Source organism: Balaenoptera physalus, assembly GCF_965194825.1.
Source record: "Balaenoptera physalus genome assembly, chromosome: 11".
NCBI classification, from domain to species: Eukaryota; Metazoa; Chordata; class Mammalia; order Artiodactyla; family Balaenopteridae; genus Balaenoptera; species Balaenoptera physalus.
In genome coordinates, this window is record NC_138896.1 from 81,250,740 (window position 1) to 81,277,257 (window position 26,518).

The window sequence follows — 26,518 nt, forward strand, 5'->3', positions numbered from 1 at the left end:
TGGTGGGGAAAGGGCAGGGAAGACTAGAGAGAGAGAGCTACCCTGTTCCATGACTAGGGTCCAGCAACCTCCACCAGTTGCCCCAGTATGAATCCCTCGCCCTCAGATGAATGAGTAATCACAGAAGGCAAGTCTGATTCTGAAGAAAAACAAAAACACTGCTTTGGGAGGCAGACAGTGGACCCTCCAGTATGTCCATATCCTAATCCCAGGGCTGGTGAATATGTTAGGTTGTATGGCAACGAAGAATTACAGTTGCAGAAGGATTAGCATTGTTACCAGCTGACCTTAAAACAGGGAGAGTATGAATGACCCTGAATTATCCACCTGCACCCAATGTCATCACAAGGGTCCTTAAGAGTGGAAGAAGGTGAACATCGCCAAAATTTAAACTTTGTGCTTCAAAGGATACAGTCAAGAAAGTGAAAAGGTAACCCATGGAATGGGAGAAAAATTATTTTGCAAATCATCCATCTGATAAGGGACTTGTATCTAAGACATATAAAGAACTACTACAACTCAGTAATAAAAAGACAAAAAACCCAACTAAGAAAATGGGCAGGGGATGAATAGGCATTTCTCCAGAGAAGATGTGTAAATGGCCAATAAGCAGAGGAACGGAGTTAGAAGGCCATCCCTTCAAAACAACTTCATGAGAGTCTGCCTCCCTTCCTCCCTCCCCCCCTCCCCTCTTTGTTCCCCCCCCCCCCCCTTAGAGGCAGATAAAAATACTTAAAACCAGCAGAAATCAGATTTCCCAGCATGAAGCATATTACTAGTGAGGGGTCATATAATTTATTGTCCAAAGGGGAATTTGGGGAGTGAAAGGAGGCATTGTTCATCACTACACTGGCCTGTTTATAACTATAGATGGGCACCGACTTATGATGGTTCTACTTAAAATTTTCTAACTTTACAATGGTGCAAATGTAATAAGTAGAAACCATACTTTGAATTTTGATCTTTTCCCAGGCTCGCAGCGATATGTGGGTCCATACTCCCTAGTGATGCTGGTCAGTGGCAGCCGCCACAGCTCCCCGTCAGCCACTGGATCACAAGGGTAAACAACAAATACACTGACAACCATCTGTACCTAGACAACCATTCTGTTTTTCACTTTCAGTAATAGTATTCAATAAGGTCCAAGAGCTATTCAACACTTTAGTATAAAATAGGCTTTGTGTTAGATGATTTTTCCCACCTGTAGGTGAATGTAAGTGTTCCCAGCACGTTTAAGGCAGGCTGCTAAGCTATGATGTTCTATAGGTTACGTATATTAAATGTATTTTCACCTTAATGATATTTTCAACTTACGATGGGTTTATTGGGATGTCACCCTGTTGTAAGTCGACGAAGATACGTATACGTCTAAACCCAGACTGTTTCAAATAAACCAGGGCATACACTCACCCAAATATTAGTTATCTAACTGGGAAGGATGATAGCCTAACTAAATTGGGATTTGACATCCCCTCAACCTGGCTTAGAATCCCAGATCTGCCACTTTGACCAGTCTGGGTGACCTTGGACAATTTACTTACTCTCTGTAAGCCTCCGTTTCCTCATCTGCTGCAATGGACACAGTAACAGTTCCTATGTCTCAGTGTTTTGGTGAGAATGTGACAATGCATATAGAGCCTTATGCACAGTTAGTGGCACATAATGCTCTCACGTAAATGGTAGCAAATGTTATCATTGATAATGACTTAAAAATGGGGAGATGAATGGTGTGAAAGTACTATAAATGTGTAAGTAAAGTTTTTTTTACCTTATGAGAAAGAAATGACTAAATGGTGTGTCCGTGTTTTCTCTATAGAAAAGAAGTGGACTAAATTTGGGGGATTCTTCAAATAACAGATGAAACAGCCCCCATCTCTTTAGATGCTAGGACTGCATCACTCCTATTGTTCAAATGACAACAGCCTCAGAGTAGTGGGTGATGCATTTATTTCCACATCTTTGTTACTGTCAGGGAGGAAGAAAACTTTCCTCTACCCTTCTAGGTTCTTCTGGCTGCTCTAAGAATTAAACTGACATAAGACAGGTTAACAGGAGAAAATCAAATTTAATATTGTACATACGGGAACCGAATATATATGAGAGGTATAGAGACAGAACACGAAAATGAGGTACATATGCTGTCCTGAGCTAAGGAATGGGAGAGGGGACTGGGGCTTCCAAGGATGGGAGGGTCATTCACAGGACGATGAGAAGAAGAGCAAAGTTTGGTAATTAGATGTCTGCCCTGCCATATAGACGGGGACATTTAGATAAAATTTATCTTTGGTAATAACTCTTTTTCTGGGAAAAATCCCCAATTGAAATTCTTCTAGGTAGTTAAGGGAGGGGAAGTAGTTTCTCTTGAGCCCACAGGGTCTCCATTGCCTTTAGCTCAACAGAATCCACGTGCCAAAGTGCACATCTTGGGGAGGTCTGCTCTGAACGCTTACATTACCTAGATTATATACTTAAGCCTCTAGTACAGAAGAAAAGAAGCCTGGGACTTCTTTTTGAGACAGTAAATGGTTCTATTTGATGAAAAGAGGATGTTCTGCCCTTTGGAAGTCAGGGAGAGGTAGGAGGTAGACACCAAAAATCTACAGTAATTTGAGAGTTACAATCTACTGGAGGAAGCCAAAGAAGTGAAAAACTAGAGGCAAGATAATGGGAAGGGAGGCTGTGTTAATGCCTCATGCCCAGATGTTTCTCTCCACATGGCAGTAACTCTACCACCATTCTTCCCTTTAATTCACTCACTAAAGGAAAATGGAAGAAGCCACTTGAAATGTAATTGTCTCTTAATGTTCCCGTTTGAGTCTACTACACAAACAGCAGGGAGATTTCTCATTTTGTTCTGTTTACTGTAGTAGGGTTAAAAAAAAAAAAAAAAAAAGGAGGAGGAGGAGCAGTTCTCCCAGCACCCGCTTTCTTAATTGGTAGTGATTTCCTTGCCCCCAAAAGCGAGTGGTTTTTAAATGAAGTGGGTACATTCTCATAAGCAACATCGCTGTCTTACAAACGTATCGTTAAAACAGGAGAGGTGATGGAACTATGACAATAGGTCCCATTTCCTTCTCAGGGTGAGTGGCCTATATGCTATTCATCTTTTATTTTTCTTCTCATTTGCAATCAGTGCTTCCTTTACTTTACCAAGACAAATGATAGAAAAGGTGAGTTTTCTTCCCCTATGTCCTGTTTTGAATTTGTGAGCAATGGGTGAGGAAGTTAATCTACTTTTTATCTGTTCTTCTTGTTCTAAATTTTAGTGGGAGAACACCTCAAAACAAAGAAAACAAATCTCTCCTGGGTTTACCCACTACCTATTACAGCATCTCGTGATCCAGTACTTTGCAGTGAAGATGAGCTATTCACGTGTGCAGCGTGGAAGACGGGGGAAACTGATGGGCAAAATAGATGCACTGACACTCGCTCATGTTTGTTCAGTTCTCTGGGCTTCTCTTCTTGTGGAGGGGGAATTGAAGAAGAGCCTGCCAATTATTTCCACCTTGTGAGCTTAAAGCCCAAAGGAAAAGACACATACCCAGGCTTTCAGAGTTCAGTGACACTCTATACAGCATCAGATTCCATCAGCTTGCTTGTATTTGACTTGAAAAGACCTTAATTTTTTAAAAATTTGAAATTTAAAGCTGCTTGGTCACTAAAAGCTCCTTTAAACTCTCATTGTGGTTTGGAGCCATACATCATGAAAGCTGTGGCGCTCAGACGATGCACTGCACTCATACATCATTGGCGCACCATCCCTCTCATGATATATTATTACAACTCACAACTGGAACAGCACCAGTGACGTACGGCTTAAAAACACAACCGTTAAGCCACGAAACTCCACAGGGTCTCAACGAAGTCAGAGATTTTTTTGAAACTGAATTGGTTCTTTACCTTTTACATTTTTTAAAAGTTTCTCAGTTCGACTGGGACAATTGGGGCACCTGGAAAATTGTGTCTCCTCTGTTTCATGAAAGGCACACCAGCTGCAATAGGCTGCAAGAAGGAACCTGCTAACACGAGGGCCAGAAACCATCACTGTGCCTGTGCCTTTAGACAGACAACTAATTTTATTCCTGAGTCAAACATGTCAAGGTGTCCTCAAGGCCCTTGAGCAGAAGTACTTCCAGTGACATTTATTTTGGAACTTAGTAGCTGGTAGTGTTTTCACACTGACCCTAAACTTTGCAGCAGAAGGTGAGGCCTCCCCAAACCAAGTGAGGAAGAATCCAGCCTGGAAGAAAACATGAGCTTTGGGGTGGGTGATGGTCTGGAGTGGAATCTATTTAGCAAGGCTCGCTGGAGAACCGAGCCTTCTGGTTTATAGCAGAAGTGGGTTGTCAAAAATATTTTCAAAACTACTATTGTGTAACATAGTAATAATAAATAAAATGTACTGAATATTTGGAATATGCCAGCATTGGTCTAAGCACTTTATCTACTTGTTTCATAAAATCCACACAATAATTTTATGTGTTAGAATATTGGTTTTCTCTCCACTTGAAAGATGGAGAGATAAAGAAATGGAGGCCTTGGGAGGCAGAGTGAGTAGGTTTTCTCAACTCCAAAGCCCAGGTACGACATTTCCTACCGGCACCTGCGGTGTAGTGAAACACAGGCCAGTAGGAGCCATCATCCCTCTGGCCCGTATACCACTCACCCTCAGCATACTGAGCACTTGTGCAAGAGAGGCCCGTGAGAGAACAGATGTCTCACAAATTTGAGATAGATCTTGTAAATATTCTATATTATCATCTTTTGGCTCATGATTGATGTTCAAAGTGACAATAACAGCTTCAAGTTCTTAAAACTGTTCAGCAAGAAGACAGTAGAATTTGTAATCATTGCCCTTAAAAAAGCTGACCAACTCAAGCAAGATCTGCAAAACCATGATAATCCTCAAATATGGTCATTCCTGCAACCTTAGGTTATGCTCCTGCAACAAGGCAAGTGGAAGCCCAGGCAGACCCTTCCAGGGTAGAGTCTTCCTGTCGAGCCACACAGGCAGGAGGTCAAAGGTTCTTTGTGAAACTGGTTCTGTTTGCTGCCTTGCAGGGAAAGCGCCTTAGTGCTACTTGCAGTAAAACAACTTTCAAGAGATACAAGAATGTTTCAGGATCTGTCACCCTTGTATTTTATGAGCTACCATTGTAGTTGTTGTGTTTATATATTCTTGGTAGAAAAAATTAAAAAGGAACTCCCTCCATGTGGAGTTCCTTTCCCTCCTTCTCTCCATCTTCCTCTCAGTTTTTAAGAGCCAGTTCAGATGTCACCTCTTCTGTGTGGCCTTCAGACTCTCCAGGGTTCCTCTGATTCTTTGTATGTATCTCAATGACTGCTTTTATCACAAAATATCAAGAATTACAGTTCTCTCTCTTTCATTAGTCTGGAACTCTAGCTTAGTCCCTACCATATTTTCTTCCTGATTATTTCTTTCCCTCTCCTCCCAGATTCCTAGCTTAGAGAACACATTGTGTAATTGTTGGAAGGATGGATACGTAGATGAATAGATGGATGGACAAATGAATGGATGGATAGATGGGTGGGTGGGGAGATGACTGTAATCTTAATTTGTTAGCTTGCTTAAAAAAAAAAGAAAAAGAAAAAGGTAACCTCATACACATAGATCTTCTTCACCACTCTTGTCTTTTCCCTCTGCTTAGGAGTTCCTGCACATGCAAGAATGTGGTCTAGGTGGAGCCATTCTGACTGCATGGCACATGCCTTTCTTCTCCACTGAAAAGTATCATTTTATCAAAATGTAAGTTTGAAGGTCTTATCTTTCTAGCTTCGTGTATGTCCTTTTTAAAAACTTCTCAAATATGCTTGAGTGTCTGGAGCAAACGCTTATCCTGAAAACAATCAGTATCCAGCCGACTGCCAAGGGGAGGGAGTCTTTGTTCAGCGTTAACTTTAATAAGAGTCACTGTGATTCTCTCTCAGGAGAGAAGAAGAACCCTTTCTTTGGATAGCTTCTGACCTTCACAAATTAATTCCAGGATGCATTCTTCACTAGGAAGAATATCTAGCATAGTAGTTTTTATTTACACACCATATCAGAACATTAATCTGCAGAGTTATTCCCTCTGGGTGTCTTTCTGTTGGATATACAATAAAGGATTTGGATGCAAATGAAACAGTGGTGGCATTTTTCCTTGTCTTACTCATTTCGTGACAAATGTACATTGCTTTACTGTTTGCCATACACATAATTACACTTCTTTAATTTATGTTTCAATAAAACATAAAATAATAAACATTTACTGCTCCATGAATTAACATTCAAATGAAGCCTCTAATGGAGGTTACATGTTTTGAAGCAGCTCTGTGGCTTTCCAGAATCTCGCCCTCTACTTAATGAGCATCATTTCCATAATCTGTGCATTATTGCTTAAGCCTCCCTTCAGGAGTATTTTACAAAGCAAAAATTTTGTGAAATATTATCGGTCCAAAGGGGTAAAAAATGTTAAGGGGATTAGCAACTTGTCCTGTTAAAGGGACAGGACAAGCTTTCATGTCCCTCCAGAGACAGTGATGCGGTAATTATGGAGACAGTGTTTCCTAATTATCTCCCTAGCCAAGTGCATCACTAGTACAGTTTTTGCCTTTAATATCTGGTTTAAATAAAAGTAATGAGAAACCCAGAAAAGTCAGCCATAAAGGGCAAGCTTGTGCTAATTCCCTTTCTAGTGCTAGGAAAGGGACCAGGAAGGTCAGGACACTACAGACTGGACATTTCTGAACGTGGTTAAACAGACACATGACTTGAGTATCAAATGGTCACCCTGAAGTAACTGAATCCAGACAAGATCCTAGGTTGAGCTTCAAGTTGATGGTGTCACATATTGCTATCAGTGCAAGTTACTATTTAGGAAAATTACTTAATATAGTTTTATGGCATTATCATTTCAAACAGTTAAAAATTCAAATAATTTTTTGCAAATGGTGTTCCAAAAAGCAGGTGCTTTTAAAAAAAAAATCACTAAATCTTAACGATATATTTATTTATTTTCTCCTTGTCCAACAGCTAAGACTGGATTGTTTAACTAGAGGGGAAAAAAAGATGCCAGGAGAAATCAAGAAACAAAGATCCTTTGCAGTGTGATAAGATCCAGATACCCAACCTCCGCTGAGAGGTGATGAAATGCTTTAAAGTGACAGCTGTCACTTCAGGACACGTCGGCCTGCTTTAGTGGTGGGTCGGGACAATTTATTTAACCTTTCTCAGGGGGCACTCACTTACACAGAGCTGCGTTTCTTTAGTATGAATAAATAACTCTGGACCTGCACGCAACATTGTGAGACTGTGTTGTTATTTGCAGCAGGAACTACAGCAAGTAGCTAAGAGTTCCTAAGGGGACCTGTACCCTCTCCTAACATTTTATGATTTGCTATGAGCTCCTTTGCTATATGCTCCTTACTTTCACTGTGACTGCAAAATCTTTCCAACACACATTATCCTTCCTTCACACGAGTTGAATAAAAGATTTCCACCATTTCAATATGGCTATTTTCACATAAGACTTCAACAAAATAAAACATGCAGCATAAATAGAATTTAGCATGATCCAAATTTTATCATACTTCTCCTTGGTTTTTTTTTTTTTTTTCACATCCTGCTTTTCTCTCGATCCATATGCTTTCTTGTCTTCTAACGTTCCTGAATTAGAAAGAATTAGGCAGAACCATCTTTTAGAGCATTACATTTTCCTCCTAACTCAAGAGAGCAGGTATTTATTTCGGAGACGTGCTTTAGAAATGACATCCTCTTTTAGGATGGAGTAAATCTCAGCCTACAGAGCTGCTAAGCGGAGCTGCTACTTCTTGAAAGGGTTCTACCCAGATATGCTACAGAGAGCATTAACTTCACAAATGAGATTCTCTTCAAAGTAGTCATTGTAAAACATACAAGAAGAACCACTCTCATCCAACTCCCTGCAACCCATGAGCACTGATTTGATAGCTCAAGACAGGATAAATGACTCCGATTAGGCCAAAGATCGCTGGTCTTATAGGGACCTCCTAAATCATATCTCAGTTTGGGTCTAGAGTGATGATACTGGGAGCATCCAGAGGGCTGCATATCTTAGCCTGGCTCCCACACAGGGGGCCAGGGAGATTTGCGGAACCCTGTCTGGTGGCTTTGAGGCACAAACGATGAATACTACTAAGGCAATAATAATAAAAAAAGGAACTAGGCAATGGGGAAAGCCCTGGACCCATCCCTCATTTTTCTCATAGCATACTTCATCATTCAATGAGACAGAGTGATTCCATAGACAGTGCCCAGAAATTAGATAATGTGAGAAATCGATAGCATTTCTTTTTCTGGATGATTTCACTGACTGAGGCCTGGGCTTTCTGTTGACTAAACTCCTTTAATTCTTTAATCCAGAATGGAACACTTGCTCACTTCAGTCTCCATGGTTCACCATTCATGGAAGACGCAGTGCATCATGCGTTTAGCCTGAACCCTCCTTTACAGAAGGAACTGCAGTAGAATTCTAATGACATCTTAAATTTGCCAGAATTCTAATGACATCTTAAATTTACCAGGAATCTGGCCACAGACCCAGGATTTACAGTGGTGGAGACCTTCTTAGGAACGTTTAGCACGAATGTTCCCTCACTGCACCCACCGGTCAGGACTGGCTGTGCAGGAGGCGAGGGTCGGATGAACAGTTTATGATGACTTTCCTATGCCTCTTAACATTGGGAATTAATTTTTGGTCAAGAGGATCATCCAATGGCTGACTGTGTGTTGTTGCAGGGAAAGAAACAAGTGGTTCTTCGTGTTGGTTCAGGACGCTGCCTGGCCCTGATTACTGCCAGCATTGGCTTAATTCATGAATGTGATTAACCAACAATTCATCTTTTAAAATGAGTTACACAAGCAGGCTATGCCGGGCTCATGGTTATGAAAGTTGGGAATCATATTCTGCTCCCAAGAAACATCATACCTACACCAGCAAAAAGTCTAGACAGAGAGCGTCACAGGTAACGCTGAATGAATGACGAGTCCCACACCCAGGGCAAGCTGTAAAGTGCTCACTACAGACACGCATCCACCAAATCTAGGTTTCAGAGCAAGCATAGCGTTCACTTTAAGCCCAGTGACAGAGAAGCTGCAGGTCCCCAACCCTGTGTCACAGGATAACGATGTACAGATTCTGCAGCTGAGCTCATTGCCTGATCCTGCTTATTACCAGCTATGGACAGTCACCCGTCTCAGAGCTTCAGAATCCTCTTTCATAAGATGAACCTACCCCATGTGAGGACTCGATGGGTTAGTACCACAAGCGCTTAGACTCATGCTTGGAGCTTAATCAGCATCAGGGTCAGTGTTTGCAGCCACCATTGCTGTTGCCGCCTCTGCTGCTACCACCCTCACCTCTACTACTGCTACCTGACCACCAAAAACTTTCATTTTTAAATTAAATTTTTAAATAAATACTCATGGAACAAGTCACCTTCCAACTCTCTTCTAAGGAGTTCAATCTATTCTTTAAAAATTTATTCAGTTGAATCCTAATGTATAAAACAAACAGAAGTAGAACCATTCTCCCACAAGCCGATGCAAGACCCCCACACACATATCCCAGCTCCCAGAAGCCCTGGGGTTTCCGCACGGCACAGCGTGACAACCTTTGCTTTCAACCCACTGGGGAAGGAGACTGAAAGCAGAGACCTGGGGGCCTCTCCCTTAGGGATACAAAGCTTCAGGCAGTGGAGCTTGATGGCTAAGTCTGTCAAGTTCTAAGGTCATATGACCAAAGATGACATTCCCATTCCAACTGTCATTTTTTGAGTGACGCTGGGAAACAGTTTTACACCTGTGAGCCTTGGGTTCCACAGGTGTAAAAATGCAGATAATAATGTACCTTCTTCGAATGACTGCAGAGAGGATGAAATGAGATAACGCACGAAGAGCCCTCAGCACAGCTCCTGTCACCATAAGGAAATGCACAACCAATTTGAGCAGCTCTTCTAGTTATTATCATTTACGTCTCTGTTCAAGCGTTACCTCCTGCTATAAACTGAATGCGTGTGTGCCCCTAAAATTCATATGCTGAAATCCTAACCCCCAGTGCTATGGTATTAGGAGATGCAGTCTTTGAGAGGTAATTAGGTCATGAGAGTGGAGCCCTCGTGAATAGGATTAGGGATCTTATAAAAGACACAAGTGAGTTTGCTTCCCTCTCTCTGCTCCCCGCCATGTGAGGATAGAAGAAGGGAGCCATCTGCAAACCAGGAAGCAGGGCCTCACCAGATACCGGCTCTGCAGATGCCTTTATTGTAGACTTCCGAGCCTCCAGAACCGTGGAAAGTGTTGTTGTTTAATGAACCCAGACTGCGGTGTCCTGTTGTAGTAGCCTGAAGTAAGACACCTCCCTAGTGAGGACTCTCCCCATTCCTTAATATAAAAGAACCCCCACCATAACACCGTCTCCATAACACAATCCCCTTTCCCCACCTGTAATTACAATCTCTGTTTACTTTTTAAAATTTTTTGACATAATCACAGTGGTGACCTCAGCACCTGGAATGATGCTTAGCACACAGAAGACACTCCATAGATATGCACAGAATGGACCAATTAAGTGAAATAGGAGAAGGAGGAGGAAAAAGGAGGCATTCCTGCTCGACATTCAAGAGATTGCAGGAATGGATCTCTTGATCCTGAATCTCTACTGGACTTGAAACCAGGAGATACAATTAATTCTTTATAGAAATAGCAGAAATAAATGGGATGGCACGTACTTTTGTGTATTGGGTTGGCCAAAAAGTGCCTTCGGTTTTTAAGGAGAAATAAAAGACATGTTTTTCAATTTCAACAAGAACTTTATTGAACAACGTAGTCACCCTTTTGTCCCACTGCCTTCTGCCATTTTTCAGACAACTTTATAATTCCGTCTTCCCAAAACTGTTTATGAACTATTCCAGGTGCCTTTTACAGTCTTCCAGGGAATTGAAATTTTTTCCATTAAAAGAATTTTGTAAAGACCAAAATAAACGGAAATCCGAAGGTGCAATGTCTGGTGAATACAGCAGATGAATCAGAACTTCCCAGCCAAGCTGTAACAGTTTTTGCCTGGTCATCAAAGAAACATGCGGTCTTGCTCTATCCTGATGGAAGATAATGCATTTTCTGTTGACTAATTCTGGACACTTTTCCTTGAGTGCTGCTTTCAGTTGGTCTAGTTGGGAGCAGTACCTGTTAGAATTAATCGTTTGGTTTTCCAGAAGGAGGTCATAATAGAGGACTCCCTTCCAATCCCACCATAGACACAACATCACCTTCTTTGGATGAAGAGCGGCCTTTGGTGTAGTTGGTGGTGGTTCATTTCACTTGCCCCACGATCTCTTCCATTCCACATTACTGTACAGTATCCACTTGTCATCACCTGTTACAATTTGTTTTAAAAATGGAACGTTTTCATTACGTTTAAGAAGAGAATTGCATGCAGAAATATGGTCAAGAAGGTTTTTCTTCGCTTAACTTACGTGGAATCCAAACATCAAAGCGATTAACATAACCAAGCTGGTACAAATGATTTTCAACGCTTGATTTGGATATTTTGAGTAGATTGGCTATCTCCCGTGTGGTATAACGTTGATCGTTCTCAATTAATGTCTTGATTTGATCGTTATCAACTTCAACTGGTCTACCCGACTGCGGAGCATCGTCCAGCGAGAAATCTCCAGCACGAAACTTTGCAAACCACTTTGACATGTTTGATCAGTCACAGCACCTGCTCCATACACTGCACAAATCTTTTTTTGCATTTTTACCTTCCTTAAAATAATAAAGCATAATATGCCAGAAATGTTGCTTTTTTCTTCCATCTTCAATATTAAAATGGCTATAGAAAAATTCACCAATTTTGATAAGTTTTTTTTTTTTAATGCACGCTGATATGACAGCTGTCACATACAATCTAACAAGATTGTTTCGGATGAAGTTAAAGACAACTAAGTGCTACTAGAGCCATTGTACGGAAAAAAACGAACGAACCTTTTGGCCAGCCCGATATATAGTAGTGTAAGATGCTGTGCTCAAACTGTCGACTACCCTTAACATTGCTCTCTTCTGTGAAGGCACAGTGCAGGGAGCGGGGGAATCAAATTAACTCTGAGTTTTGCCAAAATGAAAGTCCAGCCAAAATAGCAAAGACACAAAACACCAATCTCCTCACCAGCCTCTCACTCTTTTCTGCTGAAAATTGCTCTACATTATGACCTCTCTCTGTCTCTCTCTCTCCCTCTGCCTCTCTCTCTGTCTCTGTCTCTGCCTCTCTCTCTGTCTCTGTCTCTCCCACACTTGGCTTTATTTTGTTCATGCAAAAGGCCTCTTATCGTATCACACATTCTCTTTTATCCTAAAACATTCTATAGCCTCCCATTGTGGGTACTGTGTATACAATTAAAGTTGGGACTCTTGGCTGGCTTTATGTGGACTTTGAGGACTTGTGTTGTATTTGGATTCAAAACGTGCGAGCAGACATTGGAAAGAGCACGTGAGACTCAGGGCCTCACTGCAGTCACCAGGCTATCATGAGGACCATGAGAGATGGGGACTTCTGCAGGGGCCGGAAGAGACCCAGGAGATGAAGGCACACAGCACCATCACATTCCGTGAGCACAGACGCCCCCGGTCTTTCTTTCCTGACAACAATCCCAAACACATGTTGTGTGACATGGTTTGTTAAGGTGAGAAGGGCTGCTATGCAGTGGGGGCAGCTGACCTGGGAAGGGTTGGGAACCGGAAGTCTGGTGATGGGTGGAAAGCTATGTCACCTCTGAGGGGCGCTTACTCTTGTAAACTGCTCTCTTCCCCCAACTGCCTGGCCCCATACCAAGGCCAATAACATCTCCTAAGGCCCTGGGACCTGGATTCTTCTCATGATCTCAAAGTAGCCTCAGCAACTAGGGAAGGATCGTGCTGAACGATTCACATCACCACCATCAGGGAGGTGGCAGGCCCCTGACAGAGGGCCTCCAGATGCCCGGTTCTAAGGCTCTTTCCGAGGGTAGGCTTGCTCACTCCACTCCAACCTTTCTGAACTCTTACTTCACCGTGTTCTCCACCTTGCAGCCCTGCCGCTGGGCATCCATATTTAGCTTCTCAGCCTTAATCTCTATATGTGGCCCTTCCTCCAGGCAGCCTCTTTGGTTCTCAGGCAATCACCAGCCTTGGACTCCACCTTTCCAGAGATCTTTGGAATCCATGCCCTGTGCCTCTCGCAGGAACCACCTTCTTCCCGACACTCCCGTGCCCCAGGTTGACTCCCCAAACCCAGCTTGAGCCCACATCTCATTTCCACCTCCTAACACATCTAGGGATGAGTTTTATCAGGTTGTTGGCTAAATATTCAACCAAGAGTGGGTGTGGTTGAGGAAGTCACATTTACAAGACAGAAACAAAGGCTTTTCCTTGAACAGAACAGAACAGCAATTCACTCTTTACCAAGAGGCCCCAGGTGGACGTTCCTCCAGGCGATGCCCCCAAGACCCCAGCTGACCCAGTCCCTCTCTCCCCCTCAGCAACTCACTTCTCTACTAGGTCTTTATCTAGGTAGTTCAGCCCGAGAGATTATGACAGTTGAGCAGGTTTCAACCAGAATGCTAAGTCCACTACTCTGAGCACAGACCTGCCCTCCTATTACACTAGTAAGAAGAAAAACCGAGGCATCGCAATAAATCTGTGGGTGAGTCCTGGAGATCGTGCAGCTTTGCTCAGATTTTACTCCTGGTATCGCAAGCACTTACACGAGGCGGGTAGCAAGCGGAACATGGGAGGGAGACCAGGGCACCAGGCTTACAGAAGGAGAAGGCTGGCAAGCACCAAGCATTTTCAGGTTGACAGAAGTCGAAGATGTTTTTAAGCCTGGGATGAGAAGGAGATTAGGCAGCTCGCTAGGCAGCAGCAGGCAAAGAAATATTTTCAAGCTCAAGTAAATCAGCATGGAAATTGGAAGAGGATTTATATCTCAGGGATGGAAGAGGAAGAAGAACACTCACACCTGTTTCACTGGCAATGCCCCCTTCCTCCCAGCCCTTCTCTGCATAGAGTCCGAGAAGCGGGGACCTTGGGAACCTTCACTTCAATTAGAACCATTGACTGCAAATGGGAATGAGAACAACACCACGCTCCTCAGCTAATCACAGAGGCCTCTTTCCCACCACCTGCACAAACGCAGAACATCCTGCCTGGAGCCAGGCATAGTCAACAATGGCTTTTTAGAGACTCTGCAACTCTCTCCTCTCTCTCAAGTACCAAGGCCGGCCCAGGACTGGAAGAAAGAACATACCTGGCTCTACCATGAGAATTTTTCTATACCCCGATACCCTTCCTTTGTCACATACGTGTCCTAAGTCAGTAGAACTTACACACCCCTGAGAGCCACAGGCAGCTTAGAGAAGAGGGTAGTGGTGGAAAATGCAGCTCTGGAGCTGGACGGCCTGTGTTTGAATCCGCAGCCCAGCACTACTCTCTGGAACTCAGAGCAAGTTACCTGACTTCTCCAGGCCCCAGCCTCCTCACCTGTAAGACAGACGTAACACTTTATACATCTCCTAGCATTTTCTCCCTGAGAATTAGGAATAAATTATGTAAAATAAATGCTAGCAAAGGCCTAGCCCACAGTAGGCAGTCTCTAAATGTTAACTATGGTTATCATTTTTATTTTATTGGTAACATTCTACAAACACTTTAATTATTTTGAGATAATTATAGATTCAAAGAAAGGTGTAAAAATAGTACAGAGAGATCCTGGGTAACGTACCCTCCACCTAGTTCTTCCAGCCACTAGACAATGTAGTAGGTACAGTAACACTCAACCACAGTACAATATGAAACCCAGGGAACTGACATTGGTAGAATGTGTGTATACTTCTAAGTCACTTTATTACGTTTACAGATGTACAACCACCACTGTAACCAAGATACAAAACAAATCCATTACCACAAACATCTCCTTGGCGTCCCCTTACATCCATACTTGCACTCCTCCCCCTACTGTCCCTAACCCCTGGCAACCAATAATCTGTTCTCCAACAGTATAATTTTGTCATTTTGAGAATGCTCTATTGGAATCATACTTTAGCTGACCTTGTGAGATTGGCTTTTTGCACTCAGCATAATGTCTTTGAGATCCATCCAAACCGTTGCCAGTACCAACACCTCATGCCTTTTCATTGTTGAGTAGTGGTCCACAGTAGGGATATACCACATTTTGTTACACCATTCACCTACTGAAGGACCGTTTGGTTGTGTCCAGTTTGGGACTACTGCAAATAAGCTACTGTGAACACTCAGGCACACGTTTTTGCCTGCGTTTAAATTTTCATTCTCTGGGATGAATATCCAAAAGTGTAACAGCTGGGTCCTGTGGTTAGTGTGTGTTTGGTTTTTAAGAAACTGCAAACCATCTTCCAGAGTGGCAGTAGCATTTTCTATCCCCACCAGAAAGACTCAGTTTCTCCACCACCTCGCCGGCTTTTGGTGTTGCCACTTTATTGTATCTGTTCTAATCTCTGTGTAGTGATATCCCAGGTAGTTTTAATTTGCATTTCCCTAAGACCTAGTGATGTGGAACATCTTTTCATGTGCTTATCTGCCATCATGTGTGCACTTCAGTGAAATGTCTCCTTAGGCCTTTTGTCCATTTTCTAATTGGATTTTTCTACTATACTTTTGAGAGTTCTTGTAATATTCTAGATATGAATTCTTTATCGGTAACTTTTTAAATTTCAGGAATCCTTCCTTGGTCTCTTCAGCTAACCTCTTCTTTCTCTAACTTCTTTATAGAAGTTTCACTTAGGATCTTCACTCCTCTCACCTTGACTCTTCCAAAGACAGCACTCCTAGCTGCCTCACTAACCTATAAGCAGAATCCGTGGCTGTCTTCCTCAGTGCCTTGCCAGGAGTTGGGTATCTATCTAGCTTTCCACTAATGTCCACCAAGAGACTGAATCAAACATACCTGGCTTTTCATTCAGTTACTGTAAGACTTCAACCCAAATCAAAAACCATGGTTACCATGGATACATGGCTTGGGAGCAATGTAAATCATTTAATACTTTGGAAAGGATAACTAATTACAAGAAGAAATACACAGACCCAGATGTGTTAATGATTAATTTCTTCTCGGCTACCACACTTCTAGCTAGCACGGCGACACAGGGCCGTTTATTGAGGAGTATCTATTTATGCCAACCTGGAGCTCACATTTAGCTAATTAAGCACACACGCATTTCAGAATTTCTGATCTGCAGGCTGTGTTTACATATGAACATCATATTCGATACACGGGCAATTGTTTAGCACCTCCAACCTAGTTCAAGCCTTATATTTAATTATATTTATTATATCTAATGAGGGAGAGTTGCTGAGGGGAATGAAGGGTATGACTTTGAATTAAATAAACAGCTATCTTCCTTACAAATCACAACAATTAAATAATGAGATACCTGAGCTTTGTAGAGTCTTTCTTCCAAAGGAATTAAAGCTCCAAAGAAGACCGGGTCACAGGGGGAGTTGCGGAAGGAGTGTAGGTAAGAAAACATGGCGGCCAGATTCTCACCCTGCTTCCTGGCCTCCCTGGGTCTCAGTATCATCACTGGTTATAAAATGAAGACACAAATAGAATACTCCCCCCGCGGCACCCCACCGCCTCTGCCATGGGCGTTCTAAGGATCATGTGCTGTAACAGGAGCATCTTTGTTAAAGGAAAAGCACAATATAAAATACAAGAATTATCACTGCAATTAGTTGAGTGGATTTCATTATTTTGGTTTTACACAGTGGACAAAAAAAACTGCCATTCAAGGAGGCTTTCCATGATCTGCACTCCCACCCCTTCCCTCGACCCCACCGCCAACCTCAACTCCTATTCTTCCTCCCCTTGTTCATATACGCCAGCCACCTTGACCTTCGTCTATCCCCCATAACAGCAGGCACATTCTGTCCTTGGGGGTTCCACACCTGCAAATGCCCCTCCACAGCAAGCCTTCCCCTGATTTCACCCTCCAATCAAAACTATCATCCACTCCCCCCCATTTTACACTGCCTCTTTAAATGTCTTCACAGTGCTTACCACTATCTAAAAGCATTGTGGTTCTTTGCTTACTTGCTTTCTTTTCAGCTCCCCGACCTCCACCTTCCACCAGAATGAGGAACAGCAAACTCGATGGCTTGGCGTTACTTCAATGTAAGACCTCAGATGAATTCACTGTAGTCCCCAGGAGGGGAACACATACCCTTTCCTCCAGGACAGACCTAACAGGCACTGGGAAAAAATCTTCCTTTTACTCTATATAACTTTGGAAAATACCTTTGATTATAACATTGATAGGCCATTGTCTTCATGATGAGTTCTCAACAGGCACAAGAATTCTGCAGCCCATAAATGAGACAACTTCATATGAGTAAACAGTAGCGCTCACAGTAATAGTATTGTGTTGAACCACATGAAATGGATGAGATTCACTGTTTTGACCCAAATAGATCCATATGGTTCCACAATAACAAAAACAGCAGCAGGAGCCCTTGAATGTGCCAGGCTTTGTATTAAGTGTTTGACACCACTGTTGACGGAAAAAAAAAGCACAACCTAAAAGTTCAGAATTCTGTTTTATTCAGCTGACTTGCTGAGGACTTAAGCCCAGGAGAGAGCCTCTCAGATAGCTCTGAAGGACTGTTCCAAAGAGGTAAGGGGGGATCCAGGATATATAGGAGTTTTGCAGAAACAAACCAGGTAGTTGACTATCAAAAGATTTCTGCTAACTAAAGAAAAAATAGACATCTCAAATTAATGAATTTAGCAATTTTCTATGTATGGAAAGATGCAAGAGTCTCACTGAAATCATTCCTTTGATATGCACCTTAACTGTCTAGGGCCAGCAGCCTATTTTTCTCCATTCTGAATTCCCCTCAGGATGCTCGGTCCCGGGGTGGCGGTGGGGGGAGAGCTACAGTGACTGATGGCTCGTTGGTCACAACATCCTCTGTTCACTGATATGGTAGGTGACATCCTCTGTACACATTTTCTTAGCTTGTACACTTCTCACCAGTCCCATAATCTGAGTATTATAATTATTCATGTGTTATAGGTGAGAACACTAAGGCTCAGGAAGGTTAAGGGGGTGAAGGGATTTTCCCAGAGATGTAGTGTCATCAGGCCACAAACCCCACCCTATACAATCCCAGAGGAAATAATCTGTGTTCCCTTCCCACGGACTAGTGTGCATTTAACTGGGTTCACAGCACAGAAAGAAGACAGAGCAATGGAGGTTGTTATTCTGTGCTCTGTTGCCTCGAGGACTCCACGGCCACTGACACTGAGTGGGAACTCCTAAACTACACTGACCCCCAAAATGAGATGAGTTGACAAATTTCATGACCACAGACACTGCTTCCAAAAGAAAAAAGAAACTGTTGATAAAATGGGTATAAAAAAATATGTTAGCACTTCCGGTTGTTTGTCTTTAACTCAGACAAGAATTCTGAAGAGGACCCTGATACCAGCTTGCAATGCCTCAGCCTCTTCTGCTGCTTTGGACACCTGAGACCCTTCAGCCACCTCTAGGCCCTCAGTCCAGGAGCGAGACCATTAGACCTAAGGCCTCTCACCTTGGGGAGGTGACTCTTCTTGTCCCATATCACATTTAAGTTCCCACTAAAACTTTAGGGTTTCTGAGCGCTACACAGGCCTCCCCACATCACCAGCTGCTCCCATCAGCCTCCTAGCTCCCTGCCTCCCTCACTCCCTAGATCAACAACAACTCTCCCCCTGGAAAGCCCCTTCACCCAGCTATCCCCAGGGCCATCACCCCTGCCAGCCCAGTTCTTCCCCTGGCTCACCTTCCCAACCACAACATTTGCATCTCACAGCTAAGAACTGAGACTGGTCTTCTCTTGCCCACCATGTCCCTAAGAACAATGATCTACAATCTTCACTCAACAATCACCTCCTCTAAACTTGCACTGTTGGGTATGGCAACCCCTTTCCAGTCCTGCTGACTGTGGCCTCCAGTTGCTTCCCCCAAATTCCTCTCACGGGGCCTCTCACAGTCTTCATCTCTGCCTGGTCCAGGATCTCATACAGGGCATCCACAGTGTTACTGAGAATGACCGATCCCTCAGCCTCACCTAGAAATTCCTGGGTTCCTTGTACATGCAGTGAATTTCACTGCCCTCCACTGTAGCTACTATTCGCATGATGTTTTAATATAGGTTTCACTATTATTTAAGTATGGTGAGACCAACAGATCAGAAGACGACTGCCACTGAAAAGACAGTTCATTATACTCTCAGGTTCCAAAGCGGAGGACATGCCACGTCATGGGGCCACATGGGGAAAAACTGGGGTTGGTCAGGAGGCAGAGGGGGAGGGGAAAACCATGAGTAAGAGCCTTTATGTGGTTTCCATGGAAAGGAATGGGCAAGACAGGATAAGCAAGCTTAGGATTGGCTAGTCTGAATAATTTCAGCAGGCTGTAGGGCACAGGGGCTGCCCCTAGCTGTCTGGTGCCTGGTCCTGGGGTGATTAGAGCAGGTGGATAGTGGCCTGGGGTGTGAGAGCCCTGTGAGAGCCTCATAAAAAAGGTGGTTGGGTGGGGGCTTCCCTGGTGGCGCAGTGGTTGAGAATCTGCCTGCCAATGCAGGGGACACGGGTTCGAGTCCTGGTCTGGGAAGATCCCACATGCCGCAGAGCAACTGGGCCCGTGAGCCACAACTACTGAGCCTGAGCGTCTGGAGCCTCTGCTCCGCAGCAAGAGAGGCCGTGATAGTGACAGGCCCGCGCACCGCGATGAAGAGTGGCCCCCACTCGCCACAACTGGAGAAAGCCCTCACACAGAAACGAAGACCCAACACAGCCAAAAATAAACATAATAAATAAATAATAAATAAAAATTCTTTACAAAAAACCAAAAACATAAAATCTGGAAAAAAGTTGAACACCTATATACGCCCTGCAGACTTTACATTTAAAAAAAAAAAAAAGGTGGTTGGGTGTATGGGCTCTGGATTGGTTGGTGTGCATTGGGAAGGCTTACTCACAGGCTAGCCTTTTACTAGCTCTAGAAACTGGCTAGCCCTGGATGGGCAGCCCCTCCAGAGTCATTAAGGTTCCAGATGCTAAAGCATCAGAAACACAATACATTCAAAAATAAAAGATATGGGAAATACCTATGCATTTTTCTCATCATCCAAACGATTCTACCTCCCAAATACAAAACTCCCTAATGGCCATTTCTGAAAAAACCTGCTGAATATCTCTACAAGGACAGCCAGACTGCACATTAAGTTCACCAAGTATAACACTTAGGTTGTCATTTCATCACCAAAGCCAGTATTCCAGACATACCAGGTGAGAGACACTTGGGTCACACTGACCTCCCCCCAACCCCCCGCCAGTCATCCACCAGGCTCTGTGGAATCTCCTCCCTCTCATGGCCATTCCCCCAGCCACATCCACTGTGACAGGCCATCTCCAGGTGCTCATCTCCCTGACCAGATCTACAGGCACGGCCTTTCGACGGTCTCCATTTCTGGTGTCACCCTGTAGAGCCTTTACGTCACAGTCCTGCTCACCACCTACGTGTGATCACTTCAAGCTGCTCTTCACTTGCAAGAGACTAGGTTCTGAGGGTAGCAGTAAGGTGAAAAAATCGTGGATGGTTAGACTGCCCTGGAAAGATCCCTTAAATCAACTGTAAATTCCATGAATAGATTTCCCCTCACCAAGTCCAAAAATTCCCATTTTCCCTCATTGGAACCAAGCACAAGTTCTACAACTGAGTACCCGATGGAGTCCAGGTTTGGGTTTAGGGGGAAAGAGGCAGCCAAAAAACATACTTAACCACAAGGATCACACTCCCACAGCAAGATGCTCAGCTGTGAGAGGCGTGCGGCACATCAGCCAATGCAGGAGCGCGTGTACCGTGAGCAGACTGGTCCATGACCTAACTCCAGAGGTTCACTTCCTTTCTCCCTGTGTGTTTGCCTCTATTTCCATGTCAGCTTCTGGCTCTTTGTCTCTGTTTCTGTCTTTCTACCCAAGTGTGTGTCTGGGTGTTTCTCTCTTGTCCTTCTCTGTCTGTCCTTCAGGGCCCCCTTCCTGATGTCTGTCATGTGTCTGTCTCTATGTGTGCACCTCTGGGTGTGTCTTGTTCTGCATCTTCTCTGCCTCTCTCTCTCTCTCTGTGTGTGTATATGTTTATAACCCTCCATGTGTGTGCACTGGTTGTGTGTGTGCACATCCCTTTCTCTGTGTATGTTTCCCTGTGCGTACATTTCTCAGGATGGAGGTCTCAAGCACTTTGAGTTGACTGACTTCAGATATACTAACCGCACACAATTCAGAGCCAGTCAGCCCTGTCCTCTCCTCACACCCCCAAGGGCTCCCCAGGCTGCAGGGCCAGGTCTACTTCTTTAGCATGACCTGCCAGGTCCTCTGCAACCTGTCCCCACCAGGTGTGCCAGCCCCACCTTCTGCATCACCACATGGACGGCATAGTCTGGTCCAGGCATTGGCAAATATATTTTTAGCAAGGTACATTTTCCCTTTGTTCCCCAAAAACTCATGCTGAAGAAATCTTCACATATGAAAGGGAATGGCGTGGAACCGCAGCGGGTAACTACCATGAGGGTGGCGGGCCCAGAGCCATGTTCAGCCTCCCCCTCAGCAGCCTGCGGACAGAGGCCGGACTGAATCCAAAAACCACCGCTGGAGCTTCTCCAGCCTCTGTAGCTCCTTTGCTATTCTCTACGTATCAGAAGCCCTGGCTTCTGGGTCAAGCTCACGTGTCACCTTTTGCAAAGCCGTGAGTGCCCAGGGTGTTGCCAACAAGCTGCACCCTGGTCTCTGAGTGTTCGCCTGTTTGCTGACGCACCTCCAGGTCCAGAGGTCCCGGCACCCGTAGCAAGAGCCAAGGGAGTGTGTTAAAGGAGTGGCTCTGCTTCAGCTTTTAAGGCCAAACCGCAGAAGCGTTGTCTGTCCTTTTGCCTTCTTTGTGCCCAAGTGGGAGGTCTCTGAGAGGCTGTTGTATTCTGGTCTTAATGCTCAAGTCACGAAATGGCCTGAGCAAGAAAATAGCGCGTTAATTGAAGAGTGGAGAAGAGAGGAACAAGGAGAAAACCAAACACTAGAAGCAAATCAGAACCCAAGAAGCCTTCATGGGTACTCCAACAATTGGTGACAGCCTCAGTAATCAAGGGAGGGAAGCTAACATTTTTAGAGGGTTTTGTTGTTGTTGTTGTTGTGTTTTGTTTTTCCAAGTGTGTGTTTGTGCTTCTCTGTTAAAATACAGGTCTGATTCTTTCCAATTCCTTCAGCTCACCTGCATAAATCCTCTGAAAGACCCAGGCCTTTCAGAACTCAAGACATGTTTCATAATTTGCAAACAATTCAATTCAACAAACAGCATTTGAGAAAAGCATTGTGCTCAGGCTTCTTGTAGACATACAAGGAAGGAAAAAATCACGCTCCCTTGCCTCTGACACACGCACTCGTGCACACACACACACACACACGACCCCTCATCTAAGGACAACTGTGATAAGTGCTGAAGGGGATTAAGGTTAAGACTCGTATCGTGGGAAGATCTGGGATCTGACACCCAAAGGGAGACAGGAGTAAAGGACACCTCAGGTGGAGGAAAAGCCTGAGCAAACACCTAGAAAGGAGAGTGTTTGGCATATTCCAGGCACATAAAATAAAAGCTGCACTAAATGAGTTTATGATGAACATGTCCATGTTGAATGTGAACTCAAGGCCAGAGTGGCACTGAGAAGCGGAGGTGTTTCATGACTTCCTTTTGAAAGTTTCTTATATTATATTAAATTATATTAATATAATTTAAATTAAATGTAAAATATAAATTAAATTCAATTATATAAATTATATTAAAAATCTAGGAGGGACATTGGAGATAGTTCTTTTTTTTTTTTTTTTTTTCCAATCCCATCCTTTTAAAAATGAGGAAGCCAGAGCTGCAAGGTACAGAATTTAGATGAGAACTCAAAACTGTTCTCAAATCACTTTGAATTTAAATATCTACGATTGTAATCTGGATTTAAGGGACTGAAATAAAATTGGCATTGCCATTTGCTACTTTTCTGCATCAATGCCATTAACAGAGAAAAATGGTGAAGAATTCAGACCCTTGAGTTGCCAGCTCCAGTTCTGAAAGCTTAGCCGCCACTCACAAAATATGTGACCATGATTAGGTCCCCGCCACACTGAGTCTTGATCTTCTTGTCTCTGCTATAGGAATGATGATAGTATCGCTTTTACAGAGTGGCTGTAAAGATTTGGTGAGACCATGTACCAAAATGGCTCTTACCAAGGTCATCAGTGATCTCTAAGCTACCAAATTCAATGGTCCCCATCTCACTAGAGCTCCGGACAGCAGTGTCTGACACAGCCGACAACTCTTTCCCATAGATACCCACCATCCCCACTCACTTGGTTCCTAGGATGACCTTCTTTCTTGGTGTTACTTCTCCCCCTCGGATACTTTTCAGTCTCCTTTGCTGACTCTCCTTCTACACAAATTCTAAATGTTGGAGAACCTCGGGGTTTGGTTCTATATCCCACCTTCTCTAGCAACACACTTTTCCTAGTTGATCCCATTTAATCCCACGGCTTTAAATACCATCCATATGCTTATGACAAATACATTCATAGCCTCTGTCCCTACTTCTCCTCTGCTTTCCAGGCTCAAAATGTCAAACAACCTGCTTGAGAGCTCCCTGTGAATGACATAGAAGGGTCTCAAGCCAACATGTCCACAACTAAAATTTCCATTGCCCCATCTCTAAACTTGATTCTTCCCCGCCTTGGTAAATGGTACCTGTATCCACCCATCGTTCAAGCCAGAATCTAAGAGAGTCATTCGTGACCCCTCCAGTTCTCCCTCTCCCTCCATCCATCACCAAGTCCCAAGGATTCCATGCCTCAAACTCAAGTTAAGTCTGGGTGCTTTTCTCCTACCCCCCACTGCTCTCTCCTGATGACTGGGGGGCCCTCTTCAGTGGCCTCCTGACTCCACAGTTGCCCCTCTACAGTCGTTTCTAAACACAGCAGCTAGCCTGACGTTCAACAAGTGGAACTCAGATCCCCGCGCTCTCCTGTGCTACGTCCTTCAATGGCCTCTTGTTCCTCTAAGAATAAAGGACAAAACCTGAAATATGTCTTCCAAGTCCTCCAGGATTGACTCACAAAACTCCTCTGGCACCATTCTCCTCTTTGATCATTTCGCTGCATCCCCACTTGCCTATTACCCATTCCTAGGATAAATCATACTTTCCTGAGACAGGGCCTTCACATGCACTGTTCTTTCCTTAGCCAGCAAACTCTTCTTCCTTAACCTAGTGGCAAAGAGCCCCAGGTCTGGAGTCAAACTGTCATACTGGTTGTGTGACTAAGGACAGGCTCCATAGTATCTCTGTGCCTTATTTTTCATCATCTGTAAAATGGGGACAATAGTGTCTACCTTATATCGTTGTGAATATTAAATTAAACTAAATATGTAAAGCCCTAAAAAGAATACCTGGCATATATGAAACAATATACGCTAGCTGTTATCTTCAAAAATCACCATCATCCTTCAGCTCTCAGCTTAAATGGTGCTTCTTACCGAGCCCTTCCTTATACTAACCTCCAGGCTAAATCCATTCTGTTTTCATCAACTAATCTTAATTGGTCATCAAATATTTATTTTGACGCTTACCGTCCATTTCGGTCTCTCACACTACACTGCAAGCTCTACAGAACAAAGACCTTGACTTGACTATATTTCCTGTGGCCCTTGGAGCTTGGCACAGGAACTGGGAAACACACAGTATACACTCACTGTCATGGGTGTGCCCCCAAAATTCACATGTTGAAGCCCTAACCCCCAGAATTTCTGAATGTGACTGTATTTGGAGACGGGGACTTTACAGAAGCAATTAAGTTAAAATGAGGCCATGAAGTGGGCCCCAAACCAAGATGACTGACGCCCTTATAAGAAGAAATTTGGACACGCAAAGAGACACCAGGGATGCATACACACAGGAAAAAAACACCATGTGAGGACACAGCAAGTAGATGGCCTTCTGCAAACCAAGAAGAGAGGCTTCAGGAGAAGCTGAACAATCTGACACTTTGAACTTCTACCCTCAGAACTATGAGAAAATATATTTGTTGTTTAAGCCACCAAGTCTGTGGTATTTTATTATGTCTGCCCTATCAAACTAATAACTCTGTAAACACTGGGCAAACTGATGAGTGCACAGAAGAACACAACAGCCCAGCCGAGCTCCAAACGTGTAGTGAGTGTGCCAGAGCGGTTGACTCCTGTCCTTGAAACAATACAATGAATGTAATCATGACTAGTAGCAAATCCACCCAATGCGCATTGCCCAAGTGACAGAGAAAAAAATGTCTCAGTGACACTTAGTGCTTCTCAAGTGTGACACCAAAGCAGAATGTGATTAGTGATGAAGATCTGAGATTTTCCTTTGGGACCAACCAAATATTACTCTTAGGACCTCTCTCTGCATAATGTGCACATGTTGGAACTTGACCACTTTTATGATGGACTGTTGGATACATACAAGGAAGAGTAGGTATTTCATACCCAGTAAGCAAATATTTCTCAGAGATGAGAGCAAAACTAGAAATAATGACTAGAATATTGTACTTCTAATATTTGGGCCACATCGTTTTTAAAAATATATCCTTGAACATGGATGCATGTGTGTGTGTGTGTCTGGGTATACACATGTGAGATGTATATGTACATATACATACATATGTATATAATTTTTCCACTGAACGTAACTACATCATATACCATCATAGGATCTTAAATTAGCCAGCAAAGGTAGCCATATGATCTACATCTATCAAACTACCTTCAAAATAAAGCCCTTCTATAGCTGAGATGTCTATTTGTCACAGGCAAGTGCTGGAAAGGAGGAGGCATTTAAAATCATGACAAAATTTCAAGACTTGGCACATTTTTTGACAGTAGCACTATCTCTTGTACGGTAGTCCCTTGTACCAGAGCTTCATATGAGTGCATCCAATACAGCAAGTTATTGGCTCGTAATATGAAGCAGCATATATACTGATTCTTTTACTAGATCTTGAAATTAAAACACATGATCCCTTTAAAAGAACTGTAAAGAATCACCAAGTGGATCACTCCACAGTGAGAACTGACGGACATAGGCTAGGCTGCGGGAGAAAAGGTAGGTGATTTCTCTTTTGAAGAAAGCTCTCCTCTTACAGACGGATTTTCTACTGAAGAAGAAAAAATATAATGAAGTAATATAATTAGGTATCTCATATAAATAAGGGGAGATGAACAAAATCAGGATTAACAAAGAGGTTTCAAACCAAACGTCAACTCCAAACAATGAGCCGGTGCTACCTAGAAGGTCATATCAAGAACTCTGAACTTGATAGGAAAAATCACCTTTGAGGAATAAGGATGTCTGCCATGGGTGTGAAAT

General features: G+C 43.5%; 1 protein-coding gene and 1 long non-coding RNA gene across 18 annotated transcripts in view; one reads left to right on the forward strand and one right to left on the reverse strand.

Annotated features, from left to right (window-relative positions):
- FHIT (fragile histidine triad diadenosine triphosphatase) overlaps window positions 1–26,518 on the reverse strand; it is a 1,480,075-nt gene that overhangs the window by 180,069 nt on the left and 1,273,488 nt on the right. The gene's annotated exons all lie outside the window — the stretch shown is intronic.
- LOC309638538 lies at window positions 712–26,184 on the forward strand. Its single transcript, XR_014251192.1, has 2 exons — window positions 712–19,615; window positions 20,016–26,184. It is a non-coding gene; the product is annotated as an uncharacterized lncRNA (long non-coding RNA).